Genomic DNA, 25613 nt, shown 5'->3' with positions numbered 1-25613 from the left:
TCTCAGTAAAATAATAGCAGATCATCAGTTAAAGAGGAGGTTACTTGGAAGGCTCAAAGCACAAAAGAATTCCTAGAAAGTAGGAGCGGGAGTGTAGTAAGATTGCTGAGCAGTGTTGCATTTGAAATGAAGTCCAATTGTGTGATTTTTCTCTAGCCGTATGCAGTTACTTGGGTTTGTGCCCAGAGAAGATGGATACTTGAGATCATCTAGGGCTGGAGTTTGCCAGGCATGTATGATGGAAAGAGACAGACGGGGAAGTGAGGGCACTCTGCAAGGGAATAATTATATATAGACCATAGTATCTAAGCTGAACAGAGGAGGGAAATGAGGGCAGAAAGGGATTGTGAGACTGTGGCGGGATCAGTGGATTAGAAGGTTCAAAGAGGGGCAAGAATTGTTAGCAATGGAGACAATAAAGCAAATGAATAGAAAGGATGGGAAGGGCTGTTAGAGTGTGATATATTTGCATTTAGATTTTGGCAGAGTTATGATTTTTCTTGACCAACTGAAGGAGTTGCCCATGGATTTGAATCACTGAGGTTTAACGGAAGAAAGGGTCCCTGTAGTTGAGGAAATGAAGGACCTGGGAGGCCAATATATTGTTTACATAGTGTGCATTATTGTTGGCGTGTGATGCCAGCAGTAGGAGTGGAGGAAAAGTGAGCCAGGAGTGTAAGTTTTTAGTTTGGTGGGATGAGTGTGAAGTTGGTAGGTAATGGTGACTGGTGTGGGTGGAGCTAGAACTGTGAAAGGGCAGGGAGAGTTGCAAGCAAAAAGGGATGAAGTGGTTTGAGAGTAGTAGGGGGGAACAAGGACAGCTGCCTCCTCTATCTCCTGGCTCTGGGATTTATGGGGCATTAAGAGAAAAAAATAGTAACTTGAGAGGGCTGTTGGGGAAGCATGTTTAACTGCTAGTGATAAGAAATCAGGAGAGAGAGAGGTTGGAGAGGGAGAGGTTGAAGAGCAGAGCTACCTGAGAAGGGAGAACAGGTAGATGGGCTGTAAAGTCTTGGTGGAGAGATTAGTCTGGGCCTTCTCCTGGAGAGAAGGGGGAGGGCAGCAGCCCTGTTTGTGGGTTGTTGGCTAGAGGCTGCCCCTCCTCTTTCATTTCTGCAGAAGGCAGCGGGAACAGCTGCTGAGAGTAGGGCGATGGGGGATTGGGTAGGAGACATGAGAGGAATGGAGGAGGTGTGATGTAGCTGCTGTGGAGAATGGAATAATAGAAGTGACACATAGAAAGAGCATGAGGAGATAGTGAGGGCTCAGCTGAGATTGGAGAGTGAGTTAGGCATAAACTCACTTCCCTCCCTTTTCATTACACGTAGAATGTCAGTTTTCCCCTATTTCCACCAAACTGAATTAATTGCTTTCTCATCTGTTTCCATAGTGTGGCGCACCTACTTTTATATCACTTATCACATTGCGTTACAGTGATTTACCTGTTTTCCCTTTCAGAGTGTGAGTTCTTGGACAGTAAAGCTTATTTATCCTCTCTTCATGATCACCTAGAATAATGGCTGGAATGTACCAGGCACTCAGTTAACGTTCATTGAATTGAATCAAATTGCACAAGTATGGTCATTTTATTTTCCTAATAGCTCTTTCCCTTCATGAATCTGATGCCATATATTCTAAACAACTTATTCATTTCTGTGGGCACAGTGTGCTCATTAACGATAAGCCATCCTATTTCTGTGTTACGCAAGAGTAAGACCTGCGCAGAAGATGAAGATATCCTGCTCATCTCTGCAGGTTTGGTATTCGTGTATTTGCCTTGGGGATTTCTGTCAGCAGAATGTTTGCCTCGTTATTGACCTTGGTCTATAGGACATTCTCAGAGTCCTCTTCCCTTAGCATTCTTTCCCTTCAGAGCAAATGGTACTGGTCTTTGTGATTTGAACATGGTAGGAGGCTGGACATGGAAGAGAAAGCTTTTCTTTTAATAAAAACCCAACAAGCAAAATTTAAAAATCACCTTGCTTCCAAAATGTTGGAAATATTATACCAAAATGAAGAGAATACACCATGGAAAAAAAATGTACTCATATTGTTTCGTGGGTAGCAAAATGAAGGTAAATTAAGTGTTATTCATATTCCATGTCAGTAGCCAAAGCTCTGAAAGACTTCTTTAGGTTCCCTCTCAAACAGAATTATAGAATCTTCTGTTAGAACGGACCATGGTGAGCAGCTGGCCCAGCCACCCAAGCCAACATTTGAATCCCCTTTACAACATCCCCATCTGGCAGGTGTCCAGCATCAGCATCTCTAGGGATTAGCAGAGTTCTTGACGATAGAAACCAGCTTCTCATTGACACCAGGATATTGCAGATTGCTATCTCTATACCAGTAGTTCTCAAACTTTTGTTCCCAGGAGCCCTTTATTCTCTTAAAAATTGTTGAGGACCCCAAAGAGCTTTTGTTTATGCAGGATATGTCAATATTTATCTGTTGTCTTAAAAATACAACAGTAAACCCATTACATGTCAATATAGATATCATTTTTGATGAAAAATAACTACTTAAAAATTAATTTAATGGAGAGAGTAGCCTTGCAAATCTCCTTAATGTCTGGCATAATAAATAGAAGACTGCTGGATTCTCCATTTCTCATTCAATCTGTTGTGACAGAACAGGTGATGGAGCCTGTGGAAAGCTCAAGTGCACAGACATGGGAGGTAAATAACTTCTCTGAATTCAGAAGATCTCACAGACCTCCCAGAAGGGTCTCAGGGACTCCCAGGAGTCCCCAGACTACATTTTGAGAACTGTTGCTGTCTTATACACCAAGGGATGGGATTGGTGATGTAAATTGGCAGGGACTGCAGTGAAAGAAAAACTAGATGCAAAAAGGGGCCAAGAAAAATGTACTCACATCTATGATCAACAAGTATTGAGTGTTTACCATGTGCCCAAGTGGAAAGCACTGAAGATACAGGTTGAGTGTCCCTTATCTGAAATGCTTGGGACCAGAAGTGTTAAGGATTTTGAACTTTTTTTGATTTTGGAATATTTGTGTTATACTTACTGGTTGAGCATTCCTAATCCGAAAACCTGAAATCTGAAATGCTCCAATGAGCATTTTCTTTGCTCATCATGTTGGCACTCAAAAAAGTCAGATTCTGGAGGATCTTGGATGCTTGGATCAGGGATACTCAACTTGCACTAACACTCGCGTCAGGTGTTCTCTGTCTTCTTCAATGTGAAGGCTCATTTTGGCCTAAAAAAAATTTTAGAACTGTAAGTTAACTTTTTAACTTACAGCATCCATTGAGAAAGTGAACAAAAAGCAACTGTGAATTTTGTTCTCGTTTTAATAAATTTCTGTTTTATTCATCACAGCAATATCTATGGACATTAGATAGAAAATTCATTAGAAAATGAATACTCTATGTTGTATACATTAAACATTTGGTCTTCAGCCAGTGCTTTGTACCCATGGAGATCTGCAGAACCTTTGCAGATATATCTGTGCTTGGCCTCTGTACCTGCCATGCCGCCTATGACCCACAAGTTGGGAACTGAATTCACTCATCTGTTCTTGTCACTGGCATTAAAGACATTGAGTGATGGATTTGTTTTGGGGTTATTTTTAAGGCTTTAAGACTTTTGATGCCTTCAATTAAGATGGCCAGGTATCATAAAGAATTTATGCATGCGCTTCCGGGGCTTCTGGTTTTCTTGACTTGTCCTTATCTTGCTAAGAGCAATGGATAGGCATTTGCAGATCAGGCACTCTCACCTGCCCTGTAAGATGTTGCTCAGAGTTAATGGAAGCGAATTGTGTTGAGAGAGTTAATACTGAGTTAGAGAAAAGTGGAAGTGTGGTAATAGTGCAAAGGGAGGAGTGAGAAATTAAATGGTATCTTTTTAGAAGTCTGCCTTATTGCAGTCTGCATTGCTCCTTGGGGATTTTTCTACTGAGTACAAGAAAATCAGCAAGCACTTTTTGAAAAACCCAGATGAAATTACTGCCATAAATTTTTATTTTTTTTTTCATGGTGTAAAACCCTTAATTTAGATGGGGAGGGTTTATTACCAGTGTTTTCTTGGCATGGCTAAGTTCAATTAATTTCAGATGACAAGCTCCAGGTCCCCCCTACTACCACCTCTCTGCTGCCTTTTCCTCCCCCCTCCATCCCCCAATATGTGGAAAATACAATTTGTTATTGGTTTGCCTTTGGCTCTGGAGACCTCATTAAGGGCCTGAGAAAGAGATTCTATCTCTCTTTCTTTGACACCTTTCTATTTCTGCTGGATTCAGACCATTTCCATTGCCACATGGAAAGTATGCATGGTGTGTGTGAGGGGAAGGTTAGCAGAAAAGTAGTAATGATTATACCTTTTAAATATTGATTTGAAATGACTATTGCAAGTTAAGAAATTGTTAACTGCAGTATTCAACTAAGATACGGAGCTCAGCTTAAGATGACGTCTCTGAAAAGAATGTGGGCACATTTAGACAGGAAAACTTATTCAGCGCTCTGACAGTTCATATGTAACATACCTGGTTGTTTGAAAGCAGGAACAAGATGTCAACAGAATATCGTATTTACTCACAGTCCTAAGACAGCATGCTGCACCTTCAAGTTCTTGTTCCTATCAGAATACTGTGAGCAAACGAGGGAAATAATCTATGGTGTTTTGTTTTGTTTTTCTCTGCATGGTAATATAGAATCTATTGTAGTGTGAATAAAAGAAGTCACAAGAGATTCATTACTGTTTGTGAAGTGTACTGTCTGTGTCTTTCTGCATGGGATTCTTTATTTTACTTACAAAGCAGATATAAAAATTAGAATTGAGACGATAGAGAATATATATTGCATAAATAAGCAATTTAAACAGAAGTTTTACCATTATAACAAATAAATACGCTGCTTCAGAGGTTGGAGATTAGAATCCTGTTACATTAAATGCTTGACAATTAATTAGCTATTGTCTATAAAGTTCCCAAGATGACAAGTTACTTAAATACTATTATTAGGAGTAGCTGGATTAGTAATAATAGTGTTCAAGTGCCATGGGCAACAATGAGGAGATTTTAAAAATAAAGAGAAATGCATGTGATCATAGAGTGATTTGTGTGCTGAATGCAGAGCGGGCGGTCCTTGTGAGCAGTGTTTTCTGCGACTGCAGTGTACAATGGGCAATACTTGGCAGTGTGCTGAGGAGGATGAGACAAAAGTGCTTAATTTGTTAATATTTTTTCTCTGTTTTTTTTTTTGGTGTATTGCTTAACCTCTTGTCAAAATAGTGTTCACTTAGCAAAATTAAAGAGAAAATAAGAAAGCTGATGAAAATAGGCTCAGCAAAAGACCAACTATAAAAGATGAACCTCTCGCAGTTGCTGACAGGCATTGTTTAGACTCCAGTTATGTTAGATCATTCATTACTATGGCTTCTTTCTTTTAAATGACACATAATTGATGTGGATAAAAATGTGTGGGGATTTAACTTGATTGTACAGGTCTTTGTTCTGTGGAATTTATATCTTTAGGGCTCCATTTGTTTTGAATGTAATTTTGTGAGAAAATCAACACAGAACTGAGGTCTGCCTCAGTATCAACTGGGATGGGGCGTGGGGGGTTACCAAAGTAGAGGGTACACACATCCTTGGTGTGGATAGTGACACTTACAGGAGGAGTGGTCCGGGGCTTCTTGGGTTTTAGAATCAAATAATTTTGAAATTGGATGGTGTGTAGAAATAGTGGTGCTCACCACAGGTTTCATGTGTCCCCTTATGTTGCCCAGCCTTTGTTGCTATTGGATTTGGGCTTTGTGACTTGCCCAGGCCAACGAGCTATGAGTGGAAGGGATACAGGACACTTCTGAGCCAAGGCATTTAAAAGCTAGTATTCCTCTTACATCCTTTTCTGGGTTACTTCTTGCCTTGTATTTTTTTTTTTTTTTAGTACTAGATAGAAAAAGATAGAACCATACAAATTTTGAAATATATGTGTCTCTAAATAATGAAAGAAATTTAGCTTATGTGATGTAGAACTGTTTAGTACAGTCTGTGAAGAAATATGCTTAGCATTCTCTTGCCCATGAACATGGAGTGTGGACGGCAGAGTCCAGCTCTGGTGTTGTGACTCATCCTTGATACCTCACCAGTCCTGGAACAACCTAGTTGTGGAAAAACTGGGATAGGTTGGATTTGGTTTTAGATATTATAGACAGGTGCCTCAGGCAGCTAAATTTGTACAGTAAACCACTTTTTTAAATGATCAGATTTCTGTGTCTGATAATTTGTTGGGAATCACTTGGATGTTGGTTGTGCTGGAAATTCTTATTAACGTGAAAGACACTTTATAGTTATTGTTTCCATAAAGCCAACAAGATTCAAACATAACGGTATTGAGACCAAGGGGCATCTCAGCCTGAAATCCATTTTTCAGCATGCCTAACACACATTATTCTTATTAAATGCCTCTTTCTATAAACCTAGCTGTTGCTACCTCAGTGTGTTGCTTGCAGTTTGACTGTAGCCTAGCTTGCTTAATTAAGACTTAAAATAATACCTTCGGTTCTGCCTGGGACTTGAGAGAATAGCCAGCTCTGAAGCCTTTGCTTGCTGTAATGGTTGCTCAGTAGTTGGAGTTTTGTAGCAACAAGGTTTGGAAATCCTCTACCATACAATGGTTTTTATTGTGAATAGGTCTAGTTGTAAGTAGTCATCCTTTTTGACGTCAGTTCCTTCTTGCTGAATACTTTATTCTTCTCAGTTTTCTTTTCCTCCCTTTCATCTTTTCTGCTCTCTCCTTTCCTCCCCTTCACTCCCTTTCTCGTTCTCTTTCTTTCCATATAATGAACTGGTAAATTTGCAAAAAGGGACTCCATACTGCTGCCATGTGTAGGGTCCGGGAAACCTGATCATTTTGAAGAGCTAGCCCGTTCTAATGCTATGGTTAGGAAACATCTTACTGAATGTTGCATCTTTTGTGATGTGTGAAATGCCAGAGGAAGTACAGTTTGGGGAAAAAAAGTGTATTCTTGGGACCTACATTAGAGAATATAAATCACAAATCGATATACAGTTCAGATAATACTAGATCATATACAGCAACTGCCTGTGACAGCAATGGGAGGCGGGAAAAGTCCCCTCCCTGTGTGCATTTTGAGAAATACACTGTTTTTATTTGGTACAGTTGCATATTCATTTCTAACAGACTGCATCCTAAAAGAATTGGACTTTTATAGATTCCATGAATATTCAGAGAGTCACCAAAACCAATTTTGTCCTTTACCTTATGTGTCTAGACCCATCTGTCATTTGCTTGCTAGATGGTCGTAGTTCTGTATTGTGGCATTTGCCTTTTGAGAAAAAGGTATTTCCCATGTTGATAAGGGGACATGCTGGTACCTTTGCTTCCCTGCTTGAAAGTTTTCACCTTCAGGGTGGATCTTGGTGAGAGCATGTGGCTAGGCCCTGGCTACTTTGCTGTCTGCCACCAGCTCTCTTAAGCTTTTAGGGCATTGTTTTAGACACTAATGTAGCAAGGGAAGGCATGATGGCTGTTGCCACTAGTAAGTCATAGGGTACTTGGCAAGCTGGCAAAAGCTAGAAGCCTCATTCATTTGCATTTTAATTGGAATGACCATTAGCCAAAAGCCCGAATTTTAAAAATTGTCCATTGAGTCCTTTTTCCCTTTACCCTCTCATTTTCCTGAAGCTGATTTCCATCTCTCTCTCTCTTTTTTTTTTTTTTTTAAGAGACAGGGTCTTGCTCTGTCACCCAGGCTGCAGTGCAGTGCAGTGGTGTGATCATGTCCTGCTGCAGCCTCAACCTCCTGGGCTCAAGCAATCCTCCTGCCCCAGCCTCCTGAGTGAGTGGGACTACATGTGTGTGCCACCATGCCCAGCTAATTTAATTTAATTTTTTTTTTTTGTAGTGACAGAGTCTCCCTGTGTTACTCAGGCTGGGCTTGAACTCCTGGGCTCAAGCAGCCCTCTCACCTCAGCCTCCCAAAGTACTATGGTTACAGGTGTGAACCACTGCGCCTGGCTGATTTGCATCTTTAGAAAAATGTGTTTCTCAACATTTAAAAACTCATGTCTCTTTGATAAACTTAGAAATCTTACATCTCCTTTAATATTATTTAAAATATTATAAAAAGTAAGAATTGTAATAAAAGAAGGCAGTGACAGCCTGAGAAGGATGCCCTTTCTTTCCTTCAGTCGTGTGAGTCATGTGTGAAAGTGGGGCTGGCTTGCTTGCCCCAAGTGTTTTTCCTGTTCTTGCCAGTGACAGAGCACAGAGGAGGTCACTTTCGCATCAGGCCTCTTCAGCTGCTTTGTTTTCATGGTCACAACGGGCAGAAAGCCTGCTTTGCAAATGTTGTGTATTTTATTATAATTTTGAAAATGCTTTTTTAGATGACACATGTGCCCATCTCTTCTCTCCAAAAGATTCTGATATGACTCCCATACCATTTCTCACCACCTCACTGCTCTTAATACTTAAACATGAAGAAAGAGACAGAAGAAAGTAATTAAGATGGGATGAGTAAGACATTCTTATTCATGCGCATATTCTGTCTGTTATCATCCCCATGGGGCTGTTATTGCACCTCCTCTTCATTGTCATACCCCCGCCCCCCCCCCCCCCCCCGCCCGCCCAGATGCACCGGCACGGTCATTTGAGCCCTGTCCTCCAGTCATACTTGGATAAGAGGAAGCCAGCCTCACTGGTTCCATCACAGTTCTAACTGCTGTATAGAGTTCTGTGGTGCCTTAAGTAATACGATTATGTATAGAAAAGCTGGGTGCAACCAGTAGCACATGAAGCACATAACAAATGCCAATTCTGTTCCTTTTCCTCCCCTTTCCAGAATTCAGTGTGTTTGCTTCCAGAACCATCTTTGGGTCTTCTAATGTATAATAAAGAAGGACAGGTTTTTCATAGATGAAATTTTGAGTGGGTTTTATTGATTCACCCATGTGACTCCATACCTGCTAACTCTGGTTCCAGTCCTCCTTCTGGTGAAAATAGGTCTTCTGCATTCTTTTGTTGGGAAGAATAGATGGAGAAGAGAACTAACATTCTTTGAAGATCTCCTGTGTGAGTTTCAGGCAGTCAGGCTTAGTATTTCATTTGCATCATTACAATGAATCCTCACCACATTCCCATGAGATGGGAACAATTATCTTCATTTCGTAGATGAAGAAACGAAACACAGAGATGTTATTTGCCTGTTTTGATCTGTAGCGGTGGAAACAAGATGCAAGGCCACAGCCATTGTTCTTGACATTATATAGAGTTGCTTTGTCAGTTTCGGTGAAAGGTATGATTCTTTAAAACATGCTTAAACTTTTCTATTCTTTGGGTAGGCAGAAAAGGGAAAAAATAGCTAGTTATTATTATCCTTTTGATAGCAAACTCCCTCATGCTACCTAGTAACTATTTGGTATAGGATCCGGGGCTTGTATGCCCCCAGATGCCTTGCAGTATTTATTTGGCAGACCAAGAATATTATTAGTGTTTACTCTATGGCAGTAGTTATTAAAAGTGGAATTATGATCTCTTTTCATGTGAGAAATCAATGTCTTTTCAAGAATAGGAGTATTTTAGATTGGCCTAAGGGAGCTTTTCTGGTAATCTGCAAAGGTAACCAAAGGGTTATCTTTTCCTACTTCCACAGAAAAATATTTGGATCCATTTTAATAGGAGTTGTAATAGTGAAAGAATGTGCATACAGTGAAATCTTTTATACTGTTATTTAAAAACAGAAATGTTCACATGTAGAAAAAATGAGTAAAAGATATGCTTACAACTTTGAACTCGCCATATGTACTCATCATGATGTATATCAGGCAAAATAGAGTTCCATAATTTGTATAATCTTACTCTGGAGTTTGGATTTTAACACTTAAGAATTCATTACTACTACTCTAGTGCTGGCATTCACCATTATCTGAGGCATATAGAGAATTCCCTCTCATTGCAGTTGTCTGTGTCCACATTAGGTTTGTTTTGTTTCACTTTGATTTCTTTTTTACTTTTCAGAATATTTCTGAGGGAAAACAAATCAGATTTGAATAGAAGAATTTTAATTTGGTGAGGGAAATTTGGCAATAGAAAAATGGTTTGATATTGAAAATATGTGCTGAGATAAACAATTATATTAAAAGAGAAAAGAAAAAGGAGCTAATGTTACCAGCTTAACACCATTCAACATGAAAAGATTTGCTGCTGAACTTTGTCCTTTGAAACTGCATTTTGAAATTTGGCCACTGGAGGGCGCTGTGCTACTGCAAACCACTTATTCAAGTCAGAAGTCATCGAATCTCTTCATTTTTTCTTCTCAGTAAAAAGATAAAGGATTTATATTCTTGTAATGCCAAATCAGTTCATACTTAACATTCAGCCTTTAGCTGTGGAAACTTGTTTGAATGACAGTAATGGCTTCATTTCAAGTTATTGAAATGTTTAATGCTGTGTAATTTACTCAAATGTGTGTAATCCTTTATTTAACTAGATGAAAATAATATACTGTTAACATTGTTTTTAGCATTAATTAATGTGACTAATTAAAGTTAAAAACGCTAAAACCAATTTCCCTGTTTTGTTGCATGATGAGACTGTAGAGTTTTCCTCTGGCCCAGACTGGTTTGGGTTCAGTGCTCATCTCCCCACAGCCAGCTCCATCCCCACACGTATCCCTGATGTTTTTGTAGTTAATTTGATTTCAGTGTACCAACGGCTACTCTTGGTAGCAAAACTGACTAACTATAGATCCTTTTCCTCCTAAAACCTGTCTTCGCAATGACAGGAATCTCCTAACATCACTTTATTATTCCAAAATGAATGTAGCAATGATTGAAATCACTAAATTACTACCAGCACTTAAACAGAGAGAAAAAAGACCAAAGCATGTGCTGAGATCACTAGTCCTGGCAAATAGGAGATGAGTGAGACCTCATTTTCCTCAGGAAAAGGGAGAACCTCAGTATTCCTCCCAAAGACCCCGTCAGCACAAATATTGTTGCCATCCACTATCAATAATAAGGAAAAACAAAACTAAAAGCCCCTGCTGTTTACAAAGTCTTAGTCTGGTCTTGGAAATTGGGTATAAGTCAAAACCAGGTAACACGTTTCTGGCCGCCTGCATCTACTGCTGTGATGTGTTACATTAAAACTACCTATTACAGTTCTGTGTTTGTAGGCATAAATAATTCTTTCTCATTAAACATTGCTCCTCCAGGGTTTCGGAGAAAGGAACGTTTTTACCCAGTGTAATTGTTGATAAATATCCTTTATTCAAAGTAATCGGTAGGTTATAGCACACTTTCTTATTATTTTAAACCTTATGGAATTTTTGTGTATAAGTTGAAAATTTTTTTTCTTTTTTGCTTTAATGAGTAGTATTGAATGGACAATTTTTTAAGGGTTAAAAATGCAGAAGTATCTCATTTTTAGATCGAATTCTAGATTAGAATTGTCTAGGTTTAAAGAACAGCTATAAACATAATTTGCCAACTCCTTCACATAGTATTTTATATCATCATGTAATTTTTTTATGCGGTGGTACTGTTTATTTTGTGAATAAAATCTTAAATCGAAAGTGTACATTTAATTTAGAGCAAAATGCAATTTTATTATTAGCATATTGACAGTTTTTTGGTTTATCAACACTTTAAGAAAAGAATTGATATGCTATTTGTGCCACATTATAATTTTCCTTACCATAAAATGTCAATATTATACATACACACAAAATAGTTCTCTTAGTTGATTAAAACAAATAATTGAAATAAAAAATTATGTTTATTCTTACATGTATGCCATGTAGCACTTTTAGGAGATGAGTTTATGAAATTCATGAATGAGAGTATGATGTAAGTTTAAAAATCATTATTTTAGTTGCTTTATTCTTCTATTTTAAATTCATAAATAACACAGGTGGCCTGTATTTTGAAAAGAGCCCTTTCCTCCATTTGAACTTTATAAACACTGAGGCAGTAGGTGTAAATATTATCTCCATTTTATATTGAAGGAAATGGGGCCATAGGAAGATGAAAATTACTTTCCCAAGATCATAGAAATAGCATGGGCTAAAGCTAGGGCTGAGCTTCAGTTACCTGCTCCTGGTCAGTGTTCCTTCCTGCACATCTCCCTCCTTTAAAAACTTAGGGTGCAGTCCTGAAGGGGTGCTGTTGAACCCTGAATGGAGACTGTGAACCGAGATCCCAGGAGAGGCCTTTGGATGGAAAGGCTGGCCTTTGTTTCTTTGTGTATTATAGATTGACTTAGGCTGTTTCTGTGGGCCCATTTTCTCATCTCTAAAGTGGGACCCGGTTAATCTTTTTTCAGTTGTATCCACAACAGAGTAAACAATAATGGAGATTTAATTTATTGAGAACTTTGAGCCTGAGGGTAAAAGCTATTTGTAGTGTAGTTTTTGCCCTTCTGTGTTTTTTGGAAAAGGAAAGTTACTCTTTTCTTTTTATTTACATGAAAGACAGCAAGCTTGAAAAAATTAAGTATTGGAAGTGAACAGATGAGCCATCCTTCATCACAGAAACCCAAGGAAATATTACTTTAATGATTCTTAATACACTCCATAATTACTCTTAATACACCCTGTTGGGCCAGGTGAAAGACTCAGGATTTGTTTTTCTTCCTTCATTGCCTCATTGCTTTGTGGTTTCTTCTCATTTGAGAATGAGATTTTTTTTTAAAGAATATATTTATTGGTGTGTGATAATAGGCTAATTTTTTAAAGAGATGCAATGTCATCAGTGTTTGACTGCTAAGATTAAATTAAACCATAAATTAGGACATAACATTTCCTAAAGACATTTTATGTTTTAATCAGTGCTAAAATAAAATGGAAAGGATAAATAACTACTAAAGTAGCAATAAAGTGAAGAAAACAGGTGTTATTACTTAATTTATGCAAGAAAAAATAATTGTTAAATACACATAAATAAAATACTAGTTAGTTAGCAATGGTAGGTAAGGACTTTAGCTCATTAATGTGATTTCTCATGACCCTGTGTCACCTGGACTCAGGGCTTTGTTGGTGGCACCCACAACACAATGCCACTATTATGTAACTAACACCTTGCCTTTCTTGCCAGCACCTTAATACTTCAAAGCACATATTATTATTTCACGATATTGTGTTTGCGGTATTTCCACGGGACAGAGGACATCACTTTCATCTGTACTACAAACCTGCCAAACTGTCTTGAGACCATTTCTTCTCCTATGCTTGAGTTTCGTTGTCTTTTGTCCCTTTTGTTTTTATGATCTGATCTATACCAGCCCTCAAAGAGATCTCTCTCAACATGATGACCCTCATGAACAGCTTTTCCCTTTTACATCAAAACTTGTACCACTTTTGTCATCCACATCCCTTTTGGATCTTTTTATTCTGGCGTTTATGCCCATATCCAACATTTATAATCCCCCAACTGGCTTAGAGGAAGTCACAGTCAGATTACCTGGTGCCTTTTCTGGAAAAATCTATGCACTAGAAGTAAGCCCTTTTTCAGTTTTGGTTCTCTGCTGCCTTTGACTTTCCAGATCATGCTGATTTACTTGAAATAAATTCTATAAGCCACATGTCAAAAGGGCTGCAAGTTTTCTCCTGTCAGACATTCGTTTTTACCGTCTCTCACCTTCTTCCCTCTTCTCACTGACAGGTCTCTCTGGGGTTGTGGATTCTGACTAGCCTGGAACATCTAGCACTGACTTCCCTTCTTTCACATGTCAAATAAGAATGAGCATTAGAACTGGATGTGTCGGCCGGGCACAGTGACTCACACCTGTAATCCCAGCACTTTGGGAGGCTGAGGCGGGTGGATCGCCTGAGGTCAGGAGTTCGAGATCAGCCTGGCCAACATGGGAAACCTGGTCTCTACTAAAAATACAAAAATTAGCCAGGCCTGGTGGTGCACACCTGTAATCCCAGCTACTCGGGAGACTGAGGCAGGAGAATCTCTTGAACCTGGGAGGCGGAGGTTGCAGTGAGCCGAGATTGCGCCACTGCACTCCAGCCTGGGCAACAGAGCAAAACTCTGTCTCAAAAAAAAGAAAAAAGAAATGGATGTGTCTTTTGAGAGTGTAGTGTCCATACCTTTCATTTTGTTGACAGAGGGTTATGGTACCCAGAGAGAATGGGAGATTTGCCTAAGGACTTGTAGCAAGCAGGCAGCAAACCCAGGACAAGCATCTGGGCCTCCTGACTCATAGTCCATCTGGTAGCGTTTCTACTCCACATTCCTTCCATCTGGCCACCACTGAGTGGAACCTCTGCAGGCTGTGCAGATTTGGGGGACTTACACTGGCTGCTTTTTAGAAACTAATAGGTCATTAGCCAGCTTCGGTAGATCATTCCTTATATGGCATTACAAAGGACAAATGCAGAGGATTTGACTAGCTGGAAATGCTACGTTTCGAGATTAAAACAACAACAAATTAAAAAGACAAAATTAAAAGGCAAATGGAAAAGTGGGAAACATACAATATTTGTGATAGAAGAAAAGGTTAAAATCTTTTCTGTTTGGCTCTTATCATCAAAAAGAAGATGAATACCTCAGAAGAAAAATGGGAATAGGACGTGTGACATTGGGAATAGACAATTCACAAAAGATGGCATATAAATAAATGCCATGTGAAGAAAGGATCAACATCAGTGTGAAACAAAGAGAAACCATTTCGTGCTTATCAAATGGAAAAATATTTTGAATAATGCTCATAATAACTGTTGGTGAGGGCGAGATAAAACATTCTTTCTATAAGCTGGTCCATCCTGGAAGTTACAGAAATTATTATACATACACACAATGGAATTGTATAATGTTAAAAGGTTTTAGGAAAATTTACATGACACAAAAATGCTGACATTAAGTGAAAAAAAATACTGTAATTATTTACTTATTTATTTATTTTTGAGACAGGGTCTTCTCACTCTTGTCACCCAGGCTAGAGTGCAGTGGCACAATCATAGCTTATTGCAACTTTGAACTCCTGGGCTCAAGTGATCCTCCCACCTGAGCTTCCCTAGTTGCTGGGACTACAGGCATGTGCCACCATGCTCAACTAATTTTTAAATTTTTTTGTAGAGATGGGGTCTTGCTATGTTTCCCAGGCTGGTCTCAAACTTCTGGGAATATTCTAATTTTTCAAATGGCATATGTGTATCTGCATTTTTAAAAAAGCTGTAAGGGCCAGGCACAGTTGTTCACGCCTATAATCCCATCACTTCAGGAAGCCAAGGCAGGTGGATCACTTGAGCCCAGGAATTCAAGACCAGCCTGGACAACATGGTGAAACCCTATCTCTACAAAACATACAAAAATTAACCAAGCATAGTGAAGCATGCCTGTAGTCCCAGCTACTTGGGAAGCTGAGGCAGGAGGATCCTGTGAGCCTGGGAGGTCGAGGCTGCAGTGAGCCCCGATCATGCCACTGTACTCCAGCCTGGATGATGACAGAGTGAGATTCTGTCTCAAAAAAAAAAAAAGTTGCAAGAAAATAATAAAATGTTGAAAATATTTTATTATTGGATGGAGAGATTATGAATAATTATTCTCTTTTTTTGCATTTCCTTATTGAAAAATAATTTTCTTAATGAAAATTCTATAATGAATGTGTACCACTTTTGAAATTCAAAAAAGCATTATAAAAAAAGAAACATTAATTTTTCTTAACAAAATGGGTTGAGACTTCACCTTCAGATCACACGTTCTTTGCAGAGCTGCTGGTTTTCGTCTGACCTTTTAAAAAGCTGTCCACCACACCTTGGTTTGCAGAGCATGTCTCTGTAATAAGGTAAAGGCCTCATGGCACAGTGAGAATAGACGTGGCCTAGGAGCCCGGAGACAGGACTGTGCTATGCCGACACATCGCAGCCTGAAGTCACTGCCTCGTCCCTGGGTGTTTCTTCATTTACGGAGCTAGAGAACATTGGTCCATAGTTTCTATACGGTTCCTTGCAGCTCTAAACCTGGATAATTCTGATTCTTCCCCAAGCTTCTCAGCATCTTCTTTTTCTTTTTTTGTCCCCTAATATCATCTCATTGATGCTAAGTTGGGAGGCTAGATCCATTTGAAAATCTGACTCTGGGAATCTTTGTTGTTGATATTAAAAAAAAAAAATCCCTTGGACACTTAAACCTGTAGGGGCTGGGCATGGTGGCTTACACCTTTGGGGGGCCGAAGTGGGAGGATAGCTTGAAGCCAGGAGTTTAAGACCAGCAACACAGCAAGACACTGTCTCTACAAAAAATTTAAAAATTAGCCAGAGGTGATGGCATGCACCTGTAGTCCCAGCTACTTGGGAGGCCAAAGTGGGAGGATGGCTTGATCCCTTGTCTCAAAAAAAACAACCTTTAGGGAATTGCTTTTTCTAAGTAGGGACTTTATTCTCTATTACACCTATTTCATACTTTGTGCACCCATTTTTAAGATCTAGAGCAGAGGTCAACAAATGTTTTTGGTAAAGAACCAGATAATAAAAATTTCAGGCCTTGTGGGCAACATAAAGTCTCTGTTACAAATTATTCTTTTTCTAAACAATACTTTAAAAATATAAAATTTATTTTTGGCTCGCAGGCCATAGTTTGCTGATCTCTGTTCAAAACCTTAAAGGAGCAAGAAATTGTTTTAGTCATACCTGGTGATACTTGCAAACTCGATTCCCCTCCAACTTTCTTTTTTCTTTTCTTTTCCTTTCTTCTCTTTTCCTCCTTTCCTTTCCTTTCCTCTTTCTTTCCTTCCTTCTCTCTCTCTCTCTCTCTCGCTGACTCTCTCTCTGTCTCTCTCGCTCTGTCACCCAGGCTGGAATGCAGTGGCGTGATCTCAGCTCACTGCAGCCTCGACCTCCCTGGACTCAGGTGATCCTCCCACCTCAGCCTTCAGAGTCGCTGGGATTACAGGCATGTGCCACCATGCCCAGCTAATTTTTGTATTTTTTGTAGAGCTGGGGTTTCCCCACATTGCCCAAGCTTGTCTTGAACTCCTGAATTCAAGTGATCTGCCCTCCTCGGTCTCCCAAAGTGCTGGGATTACAGGCATGAGCTACCACACCCAGCCCACCCCCTCCTAAGGTAGGTCTTCAGATTATAAATAAAATAATCCTTCAGAATGACAGGAGATAATTTATATAATGGATAACCACAAGCACATAATTTTGTCTAGTTCTTCAAATGTCTTTATAACCAAAAGCTCAAAGATGGAATCTACCTTACACTCAAAGATGGAATCTACCTTACACAGGACTATTTTAAATTGTTCTTCATATTGTGTCCTTTGTGCTGTTCCTGAAAATATGTTAGAATCCTAGATTTGGGTACAGATTCAATTACTTAACTCTCATGCTCTCAGCAGGGCCCATCTCAGCTCTCTCTTGTAAACATAAGTGTTAAGCACAGATTTTAGAGTTAAATGGACCGAATTCAGTCCCAGCTTGGTCATTTACCAACTATCTGACCATTTCAAGTTAAAATGAGAATAGTGCTACAAGCATACCCCTTTTTGTTACACTTTGCAGATACTGTGGTGTTTTGTTTTGTTTTTACCAACTGAAGGTTATGGCAACTCCGTGTTCAACAAGTGTTTTGGCCCTATTTTTCCAGCAGCATGTGCTTACTTGTGTGCCTATGTCACATTTTGGTAATTCTCACAATATTTCAAAACTTTTCATTATTATTATATCTATTGTAGTGATCTGTAATCGATGATTTTTGATGTTACTATTGTAATTGTTTTGGAACATCACAAACCACACCCATAGAAGACAGAATTTAATAGATAAATGTGTGTATTCTGACTGCTCCACTGACTGGTTGTTCCCCCATCTCCCCCTCTCCTCCAGTCTCCCTATTCCCTGAGACACAATATTGAAATTAGGCCAGTTAATAACCCTACAGTAGTCTCTTTAAGTGTTGAAGTGAAAGGAAGAGCCACATCTCTCTCACTTTAAATCAAAAGCTAGAAATGATTAAGCTTAGTGAAGAAGGCATGTTGAAAGCTGAGATAGGCTGAAAGCTAAGCCTCTTAAGACAGTTTGCCAAGTTGTGAATGCAAAGGAAAAGTTCTTGAAGGAAAGTCCAAGCACTCCAGTGAACACAGGAATGATAAGAAAGCAAAGCAGCCATTGCTGATATGGAGAAAGTTTGAGTAGGTATGGATAGAAGACCAAACCAGCCACAACATTCCCTAAAGCCAAAGCCTGATTCAGAGCAAGGCCCTAACTCTTCAATTCTGTGAAGGCTGAGAGAGGTGCGGAAGGTGCAAAACAAAAGCTTAGAGCTAGCAGAGGTTGATTCATCTTGGAGCTAGCAGAGGTTGATTCATAAGATGAAGAACAGAAGCCATCTCCATAACATAAAAATGCAAGATGAAGCAGCAGCTGCTTGTGTAGAAGCTGCAGCAAGTTACCCAGAAGACCTAGCTAAGATCATTGATGAAGGTGGCTACACTAAGCAGCATATTTTCAAGATAGATGAAATAGCCTCCTATTGGAAGAAGATGCCACCCAGGACTTTAATAGCTGGAGAGGAGAAGTCACTGCCTGGCTTTAAAGCTTCAAAGGACATTTCTGATTCTCTTGTTAGGGGCTAATGTAGCTGGTAACTTTAAGGTGAAGCCAGTGCTCATTTATCACTTTGAAAATCCTAGGGCCCTAAGAGTTATGCTAAATCTACTCTGCCTGTGCTCTATAGATGGAACAACAAAGCCTGGATGACTGCACATCTGTTTACAGCATGGTTTCCTGAATATCTTAAGCCCACAGCTGACACCTACTGCTGAGACAAAACAGCTCCTCTCAAAATATTCCTGCTCATTGACCATGTACCTGGTCACCCATGAGCTATGATGGAGCTGTACAAGGAGATGAATGTTGTTTTCATGCCTGTTAACACAACATCCATTCTGCAGCCCATGGATCAAGGAATCATGTCAACTTTCCAGTCTTATTTACGAAATACATTTTGTAAGGCTATAGCTTATAGCTATAGATAGTGATTCCTTTGATGGCAAATTCTTTTGATTCCTCTGATCTGGGCAAAGCAAATTGAAAGCCTTCTGGAAAGTATTCACCATTTAGAGGCCATTAAGAATATTTGTGATTCGTGAGAGGTGGTCAAAATATTAACAGCAGTAAGTGTAGTCTGAAGATATGACTGGATTGCTGCAATCTCATGAGAAAACTTTAATGGTTGAGGAGTTGCTTCTTATGGATTAGCAAAGAAAGTGAAGATAGAATTCTTGAGATAGAATCTACTCCTGGTGAAGATGCAGTGAATATTGTTGAAATGGTAGATTCTAGAACAAAAGATTTAGGCTGTCACACAAACTTAGTTGATAAAGCAGCAGTAGGGTTTGAGAGGATTGACCTCAATTTTGAAAGAAGGTCTACTATTGGTAAAAATGCTGTCAAACAGCATCGTATGCTACAGATAAATCTTTCATGAAAGAAGAGTCAATAGATGCAGCAGACTTCATCATTGTCTTACTTTAAGAAATTGTCACAGCCACCCCAGCCTTCAGCAACCACCACCCTGATCAGTCAGCAGCTATCAACATTGAGGCGTGATCCTCCACCAGCAAAAAGGTTATGACTCACTTGAGACTCAGATGATTGTTAGCATTTTTTAGCAATAAAGTATGTTTTAATTAATAATCTGTACTTTTTTTAGACATAATGCTGTTGCACACTTAATAGGCTACCATACAGTGTAAACGTAATTTTTATATGCACTGAGAAACCAAAAGATTTGTGTGGCTTGCTTTATTATGTGGTCATAAACTGAACCCATGACATCTCCCAGCTATCCCTGTACCTGTCTCATAGGGTTGCTACAAATGTCAAAGGAGATCAGGCTTGTAAAACAGACTTAGCAGAGGTCTTGGTACAAAGGAAGCACTCAATTGATAAAGGATTACTGTTATCTCTTTTTGTTTTAAAAAGATATCCAGTATTCTTCTTCAGGAACTGATTATAATCTCAAATAGTAGTCAGTCCCAGGAAGTGTTTTTATAAATCTAACCCACATTTTATCTACTCTAGAACTTTCGCCCATCTGCTGAACCTTTAATCCATTTCTTTTTATTTAATCCTCATTAGACATTTAAAAAACAACTAATGATTACCCCTGAAGAATAAAAATATAACACTTCCTTAGTAATTCTAGTTCTAGTTTCATAGGTCTGATTTCCCTGTGCACTAGTTATTATGTCTCACCTTTATGCTTCTGTGCATGTCTACAGTTGAAGAGCAAAGAGCTGAACACGGGATTCTAAACAAGGATTTCATCGTCATTTCATTTATCCGTTGAGTAAAATGTTTACGGAGCACCCACAATATACTAAACACTGTGCCTGGAAGTAGACATATAGCAGTAAACGAGATTAAGTTGTTGCTTAATGCAGTTTACACTGTAGTAGGAGAGAGAGAAAAATGAGATGTAAAGAAATAAATATGATACTGACTAGTCATAGTTTGACAAAATTGGAATGGGGGAATAAGCTAGCCAGTGGTTGAGTTTGGGGAAGGAGCACTTGAGCAGAACAGTCAGGGAAGGCCTTTCTGAGGAAGTGAGTTGAGCCAAAACTTGAATTACAAGAAGTTGGCTTGGCAATGCAGCAATCTAAGGGAGAAGTGTTCCAGGCTAGTGAACAGCAAGAGTAAAGGCTGTGAAGTAGGAACTAGCTTGGGGTTTTTGAGGAACAGAAAGAAGGCCATGTGTTTCTGAAATCTGGTGGGTAGATAGTCTGTAGGGTGTTGGGAGGAAGGTATGTTTAGCAATGAGGGCAGACAGGTAGACAGGAGCCATGTCCTACAGGGACTTGATAGTGTGGAATTCTAAGGATGTTGGGAAACCATAGAAGGGTTTAAACCAGGTGATGGTAGTTGAGATTTTTGAAAGATAATTCTAGTGTGATCTAGTGTGAGAATGGACTATAGGGAAGACGAGACAGCAGGTGGGCAAGGAAAAGTGAATACAAGAGACTGGGAAGGAGCTGCCAGTGAGGCAGGAAGAAAACAAGGACAACATTTTCATGGAAGTCTTAAAAAGTCAGTCTTTCGGTATGAGGAGCGGAGATGGGAGAGGGCAGTAGGTAACAGAAAATCGACTCCTGGTTGTAGCAAGATAGAGCTTAGTGGTGTCCTTTAAAAGCCATTTCAGTGGAGTCAAGGGAGAAGGGAATAGAGGCTGAGGGAATAGGGGTAGCAATACATGTAGAAGATAAAGTATCACTGGGAGGGGAAGCAGAGAAATGATGAAGAGGATGGAGGGGGACCTAGGGTCAAGGGAGGATGATGTTAAGGTATGTGTGTGTGTGGACTGGAATGATACCACAGGGAGGGAGGATTTGATAATGCAGGAGAGTGGATCTTTGTAGGGGCCGTGTACCTCATTATGGGAGAGGGGCTGGATCTCTAGCTCAAGGAGAAGATTGACTTTAGGTAGAATTGAGGTTCCTTCTTTTCCTGTAACAGGAGGAAAGGCAGAGTATGTAGAATAGATGTACCCAGATTGAAAGAGGCAAAAATGGAAGCCTTACCTTCATGTTGACAGTGCTTGTGCCTTGCTGGGTCTTTGTGGTATATCATGGCCTCAAGCTCTGTTTTTGCAGGTCCACTGAGTTATTTGTGCTATATATATTCTTTTCCTACCCAGGCCATCTATCTCAGATACAGATCTGTTTACATGTCTGTCTCCCCCACTAAACTGGCATCTCTTCAACAAGAGTAGTTATCTTTGTATCTCCAGACATAGCTCAGTGTTTGGCAAGAACTGAGTTGAAGGAATGACAGCTACATCAGTAGAAAGGACTCATATAACAGCTACACAAACATGCGGTAGAAAGGAAAGTAATTCAAGAGCATGAATAAAATTAAGTGTTTATATCTTAGAATAATTAATATGATTTCTCTCTTTTAAGTGGAATACATTGTTACTGAACACCAGAATTGAGGGGTAGCTAAAAGTAAAAAAAAAAAAAAAAAAAGAAAGAGAAAGGATCACCTCACTACCATTTGGAAGAAGATGCGCTTTTAGCAGCCCCTTTCAGTAGGGATGAATTAGTGCCTGGCATGCTTTGGTGGGAAGCACATTTCTAGGTTCAGGAGAAAGTGAGAATCAAACGTGTCTGGGAAAAGGAAATCCCAGTGTGATCAGCTTGCTTGTGGAAGATTAGCAGGGGTTGGGGGCATAGAGGGCTTCGGGCAAGAGTAAATGTTAATGAGAGATGGCTTAAGCAGACTTGTGCCAAAACGAGTGAGAACAATTTGACAGGAAGTTCAGTTGAGCATGTGTAGCACTTCTCCAAATGCTTTCTTCTTGGACTGGGAAGAAACACAACAAAACAAAATAGTTACTTTCCCCTTCAACATTATACAGCACATCCTAAATGAAACATGACTTTCTGAGTTACAAGCTGCCCCTGGCAAAAAGGCTGGTTATAATCTCAGTGTGTTCCCTGAAATTAATGTTCCTTGGGCACTCCAGATTTGTGTGACGTAGTGTAAGTTATATTCAACTGAACTGTTCTTTTAACTGCCTGCATTAAGCATCATGAAATAAGTTGCGCTGAAAGGAACCACCTGAATAAAGAAGCTTTTATACCTTTGTAAGTCCTCACTGCATGACCCTAGGTCACTGCTGTTGAACTTGGGAGCTTTCTCTCCCACTTTTCACTCTCTTGCCTTTAATGGATGGGGGTCTCCACACCAGGTTTTCTTTCTCTCTCATCTGCCAGGTGCTAGCAAATGGTGCTGCCAGCCTCATTAGGGGAGAGGGGGTAGTGTGGAGGCAGGCACTGGCCCCTCCCTCATGTGCCCCGCTTCCCAGAGGCCTATGGGATACCAACTGAAAAGAGGTCGCGAGCAGAGCTGCTCACCCTGGAGTTCATTTTCTCTAGACTCATTAAAATGCTGCCTTCATATCTCCCTTGGATTTTTACTTTTCAAAACACTTTACGATGTGCGGCCTCATTTTATTTTACATTAAGCTGACAACCTAACATCTCACCAAGTATCAACTGGGAATACAATTTTGCACTCACTGTGCTGTGCCATCTTGCCAAGTTTTGTCTTTGTTACTCAGCTCTCATTCAGAAAGGAATTAATTTGAATTATATGATGCTATGGTTGTCTCCTTGAAGAAGGGCTAGATTCCTGCACACCTTGGGAAAGTATCTATCTGTGAATGTACTTGAATCTTCCAGGTTATATGCCATTCTTCTCTCTTCTTTCCCTTTCACATCATCATGGGCTCCTCTCATGTTAGAATAAACCTTTCTGTTTTGCCTCTCCCTACTCAATGGGATTTCCATTGTTTCTGTCTTCACTTCCTTTTACCTGGGAGAAGCTGATACTGATGGAAAGGCATTTTTGAGTCTAGATATGAAGCTCTTTGTTTAAAGAGCATTTTTAAAAGAAGAGAATTTTTACATTGCCAAAGGTACCCAGGTGTTGCCTTCCTTCCCCATGAGGATTTTGCACAGAGCGCACATTCATACCCATTATCTCTTAGTGTCAGCCTGTGTGATGGCTATATGCTGTCTACCAACACTACAGTCTGTTTGGGAAGCGCCAAAACTTGGGTAGGCACTGGATCTAAAACTGGCACTGGAATCATCCACTCAGAGGAAGAAAGATTGAGGTCAGGTGGGGAATAAGACAGGCAAGTTGTCAGGCTTCTTTTCAGATGGTTCTCAGAGTACACTTCCATTACTTAGAACAGTGGGTTTGGTGGGGGGTTTTGGTGTGTTCTATAGCTGAGCTACAAGCAAAATTAGAGCTTTTTACTTATATACTACTTTGCATGGAGGTAGTCTCAGGGTCCCAGTTAAAGCACTGATTTCTTGAAAAGAGTTTGATGTTCTGGCCCATGCTTAATTTAAATGAGAGGCTAAAAGCAGATTGTGTAACCCACCAATGCCCATTTGACAGGACTTGCACCAATCTGACCTACACTTTCATAAGAGCTCCTAAGCAGAGTGCTGTACTGTGGGTCTTCTGCCTTAACTCCAGGAATGGCAGAGATGAGCTACTGTTTATTGAGCACTGGCAAAGGAGAGGTACTCTGAGTGTTGAATGCATGCTGTCTCTCAGCCCACAAGAGCCCTGCAAAGGAAGTGCATTGCTCCCCGTATTTATGGATGAGGAAGCTGAGTATCAAGAAGCTTGCTCAGAATCATGCAGCTAGCAAGGAGCAAGGCAGGGTTTCAGAGCTACGTTTATCTGTTTCCAAAGAGTACACTCTCCCCTCAATTCCCAGTAGTACTTCTCCAGTAAATCTTAAGTATTGTATTGCTTTTTTCCCTTCTATTTCTCTAGCAGTCTATAGAAAAGAGCATTTATTTAAAGATTTTAGTGCTCATCTGGGCATAGTGACTCATGCCTGTAATCTCCGCACCTTGGGAGGCTGAGGCAGGAGGATCGCTTGAGCCCAGGAGTTCCAGACCAGCCTGGGCAACATGACGGAACCCTTTCTCTACCAAAAATACAAAAGTTAGCTGGGCATGATGGTGCACACCTGTAGTCCCAGCTACTCAGGAGGCTGAGGCAGCGGGATTGCTTGAGCCCGAGAGGTGGAGGTTGCAGTGAGCCGAGATCACGCCACTGCACTCCAGCCTGGGCGACAGAGCCAGATCCTGTCTTTTAAAAATAAAAATAAAAAAAGATTTTAGTGCCCCCTATAACTTGAGGCTTGGATTCTGAAGTGAAAGTTGTTGTTCTGAGAGGTGTTGATTGAGCAGTAGTAATACCAACTACATCAGTGGGACTTGGTGGCCCAGTCACACAGATGCAGTCAGAAAGGGAGTGTTACCTCATAAAGCAGTGATTCAAGCCTGGGCTTGGATTTTAAAATGTTGGAAAGTTTTGAAGAAATGGGATTTTTTTTTTCTTCCAAAGATTGTAATAACTTTGCCATTGTACCATTAACATAATCACCACCTCATGTTTGTCATGTAACCAATTTATGTTTTTACTAACATTGAGGAAATGATTTTTTTATGCTTCCTCCTTTCTATCTTTCAATTTTTTCCCATCTACACTGTGTGGATTATCAGATAAACAGGAAGGTCAGTGCTCGCTTAACCAGGGTTTGGCCAGTGCTCAGTGGGTGGGAAGCCGTCGGGAGAGGAGCTGGAGGGGTTGTGTGTCTGAACCCCTGTGCTCCACATTGGGCCCCTGTCAGGTTCCACTGACTTTTCATTGTATATTTGGAAACTCTTTCATAGCCAGAGCAAAGCCCAGGGAAATCTCTCCTCCTGTGGTGTTGGTCGCGTTCTTGTAGTTTCCATTTGATAACAGCATAGTTTACAGAGAACTTTTTGAGCTTTTGGAGAACTCCTGAGACTTATTTTGTCTTTGCCTGCAGCCAAAATAATTGAAGCATTGTCAGTCTATTTCAGCAGCACTTCTTCAGGTAGACTGTGATACTATTTGGGATGTTCAGATAGACCAAAGAGGACACAGATTGTAGCTCCTCCTGGAGCTATAATCCTGGTTTTATATATGATAAAAGTGAAATGGAATTTTAGCTCACAAGACATACCAAGGCGACTTGGTCATTATATAGTAGCAGCCTCACTTATAATTTCCAGAGTTTCCTCTGAGTTTTAATCTGGCATTTGTTTCTT

General features: G+C 40.0%; 1 protein-coding gene and 1 long non-coding RNA gene across 14 annotated transcripts in view; one reads left to right on the top strand and one right to left on the bottom strand.

Moving 5' to 3' along the window:
• BTBD9 (BTB domain containing 9) overlaps positions 1–25613 on the top strand; it is a 476623-nt gene that overhangs the window by 135399 nt on the left and 315611 nt on the right. The window lies entirely within an intron of this gene.
• LOC107975128 (uncharacterized) lies at positions 21853–22779 on the bottom strand. Its single transcript, XR_001718398.3, has 2 exons — positions 22589–22779; positions 21853–22308 (listed from the first exon to the last, which is right to left on the bottom strand). It is a non-coding gene; the product is annotated as an uncharacterized LOC107975128 (long non-coding RNA).

This window comes from Pan troglodytes, chromosome 5 (assembly GCF_028858775.2).
Source record: "Pan troglodytes isolate AG18354 chromosome 5, NHGRI_mPanTro3-v2.0_pri, whole genome shotgun sequence".
NCBI classification, from domain to species: domain Eukaryota; kingdom Metazoa; phylum Chordata; class Mammalia; order Primates; family Hominidae; genus Pan; species Pan troglodytes.
The sequence above is the reverse complement of the archived record's forward strand: the minus strand, read 5'-3'. Positions and strand labels throughout refer to the sequence as shown.